We start from the raw sequence: 3554 nt of genomic DNA, 5'->3' as shown, positions 1-3554 counted from the left end.
TAGGTCAGTGCTGGGACATGAACGGTTGAAGCTTTCTTCATCGCCGATTGTAGCTTTTGTCACCGACAATTGCAACTTTTCATCGCCATTCATCACTTTCGTAGTCTATGGTGAAGATTTTCTCATCGCCGGTTGAAGCTTTTCTCATCACAGTTCCCAGCAAAAAATCATTATAGCATCTTCTTCTCGCCTACCCCGATGGTTGTAGCAATTGGGATCACCGGTCGTGCTTTCCCCCCATTGTAGTTGCAGCTTTCCCATGGCCGGTGGACGCTTCTGCCATCGCTGGTTGTAGCACCCCATGATGCCGCTTCCAGCAAAAATGTGCAGCTCGTGGTCACCGCCAATGCACCCCATGACAACGGTTGAAGCTTTTTTGTTTGCTGGTTGTAACTTTTCCTATAGCTGGTTCCTGCTTTTTCCATGGCAGCAACTTTCGCCGTTCTCTGACGCACAAAAAACTCACTGGTCCCAGCAAAAACTCTTGCTGGTTCTAGCCCTGTGTTATGCTGGTTGAAGCACATCGACTCGCCGCCTCTGCCATACAACGTTCACATTCTACTCATCTACGGGTGCCCCCATTTTGCAGCCCCTGGTGGTCATCGTTCCCAGCTCGGTGGGTGCTGGTTGCAGCCCCCGCCGTCGTGCACCCCCTGTTCTAGGATCTCCTGCTGACGGCCATGGCGTCCGTAGCAAAGGAGCAGTGCGAGGTTGTAACACCCGGATAATTAAGCTACAATAATCCCATATTAATGGTGCCATGTCATCATATTACTGTTGCTAATCCTCACTTGATCCAAATCACCATTCTAATTCAAATCCAAATTTAAAGTCAAACATTCAAGTTTGTCAAACATGAGAACTAAAATGTTCAAAGTGTGGCAAATAATCCATAACCAATTATGGTGATGAACCAACATTTTTATAAAGTGTTTTAATGCCCTATAATTAATAAAACAGTGACTATAACAATTATTTAAATGCTTTTTAGTTTATAAAAATATTAAACTATTTTAATTTGGTGCCAAACTTAATGTGGCAGTAGCTTAATTTATAACTCAATTTTAGGTGCAAGTTTCTTATTTCATAAAACTAATTTTGCTTTTGAAAGAAAAGAGAAAACAAAGAAAAATAAAAAGAAAGGCAAAACAAAAAAAAGGAAAAAGCGCCCCTACTTCCCTGGGCCTTGGCCCACTGCACGGCCCAACCTACCTTTGAAGCAAATATGCCCTAGAGGCAATAATAAAGTTGTTATTTATATTTCCTTATATCATGATAAATGCTTATTATTCATGCTAGAATTGTATTAAATGGAAACTTAGTACATGTGTTAATACATAGACAAAACAGAGTGCTCCTAGCATGCCTCTACTTGTAGCTCATTAATTAGATATGGTTATGTTTCCTGACCATAGACATGTGTTGTCATTAGATGAACGGGATCACATCATTAGAGAATGATGTGATGGACAAGCCCCATCCATTAGCTTAGCATTATGATCGTTTAGTTTTATTGCTATTGCTTTCTTCATGACTTATACATATTTCTCTGACTATGAGATTATGCAACTCCCGAATACCGAAGGAACACCTTGTGTGCTATCAAACGTCACAACATAATTGGGTGATTATAAAGATGCTCTATAGGTGTCTCCGAAGGTGTTTGTTGAGTTGGCATAGATCAAGATTAGGATTTGTCACTTCATGTATCGGAGAGGTATCTCTGGGCCCTCTTGGTAATGCACATCACTATAAGCCTTGCAAGCAATGTGACTAATGAGTTAGTTGCGGGATGGTGCATTACGAAACGAGTAAAGAGACTTGCCGGTAACGAGATTGAACTAGGTATAATGATACCGACGATCGAATCTCGGGCAAGTAACATACCGATGACAAAGGGAATGACGTATGTTGTTATGCGGTTTCATCGATAAAGATCTTCGAAGAATATGTAGGAACCAATATGGGCATCCAGGTTCCGCTATTGGTTATTGGCCAGAGATGTATCTCGGTCATGTCTACATAGTTCTTGAACCCGTAGGGTCCGCATGCTTAACATTCGATGATGATTTGTATTATGAGTTATGTGTTTTGGTGATCGAAATTTGTTCGGACTCCCGGATGAGATCACAGACATGAGGAGTCTTGAAATGGTCAAGAGGTAAATATTGATATATTCGAAGGTTATATCCGGACACCAGAATGGTTCTGAAGAGGTTCGGGGATTTATCGGAGTACCGGGAGGCTATCGGAACCCCCCGGGAAAGTTATTGGGCCTTATGGGCCATAGTGGAGAGAGGGAGGAAGGCCACAAGAGGAGGCGCGCGCCTCCCCCCTGCCCAATCCGAATTGGACAATGGGAGGGGGCACGCCCCCCCTTTCCTTCTCCCTCTCCTCTCTTTCCCCTTTCCCCCTCTCCGTTGGAAGGAAGGGGGGGGGCGAATCCTACTAGGAGTGGAGTCCTAGTAGGACTCCCCCCTTGGCACACCCCTCCTGGCCGGCGGCCTCCTCCTCCCCTCCTTTATATACAGGGGCGGGGGGCACCCCAAAGACACAACAATTATTATCTTAGCTGTGTGCGGTGCCCCCCTCCACAGTTTACTCCTCCTGTCATAGCGTCGTAGTGTGCTTAGGTGAAGCCCTGCGTGAATCACATCACCATCACCGTCGCCATGCCGTCGTGTTGACGGAACTCTCCCTCGACCCTCTATTGGATCAAGAGTTCGAGGGACGTCATCGAGCTGAACGTGTGCTGGACACGGAGGTGCTGTACGTTTGGTACTTGTATTGGTTGGATAGTGAAGACGTTCGACTACATCAACCGTGTTAACCTAATGCTTTCCGCTTTCGGTCTACGAGGGTACATGGACAAACTCTTCCCGTCTCATTGCTATGCATCTCCTAGATAGATCTTGCGTGATCGTAGGATTTTTTTTTGAAATTGCATGCTATGTTCCCCAACAGTGGCATCCGAGCCAGGTCTATGCGTAGATGATATGCATGAGTTGAACACAATGAGTTGTGGGAGATAATAGTCATACTACTTACCACCAATGTCTTATTTTGATTCGGCGGTATTGTTGGATGAAGCAGCCCGGACCAACATTACATTACCACGTTCATGAGACCGGTTCTACCGACGTGCTTCACACACAGGTGGCTGGCGGATGTTTGTTTCTCCAACTTTACTTGAATCGAATTTGACTATGGCCGATCCTTGTTGAAGGTTAAAAAACACACTTAACAAAAAATCATTGTGGTTTTGATGCGTAGGTATGAACGGTTCTTGCTAGAAGCCCGTAGGAGCTACGTAAATCTTGCAACAACAAAGTAGAGGACGTCTAACTTGTTTTTGCAGGGCATGTTGTGATGTGATATGGTCAAGATGTGATGAGATTTAAATTGTTGTATCAGATGATCATGTTTTGTAAAAGTTGTCGGCAACTGGCAAGAACCTTATGGTTGTCGCTTTATTGTATGAAATGCGATCGCCATGTAATTGCTTTACTTTATCACTAAGCGGTAGCGATAGTCGTGGAAGCAATAGTTGGTGA

Source organism: Triticum urartu, chromosome 1A (genome assembly GCF_056163025.1).
Source record: "Triticum urartu cultivar PI428250 chromosome 1A, HENAU_Tu73, whole genome shotgun sequence".
NCBI classification, from domain to species: Eukaryota; Viridiplantae; Streptophyta; class Magnoliopsida; order Poales; family Poaceae; genus Triticum; species Triticum urartu.
The sequence above is the reverse complement of the archived record's forward strand: the minus strand, read 5'-3'. Positions refer to the sequence as shown.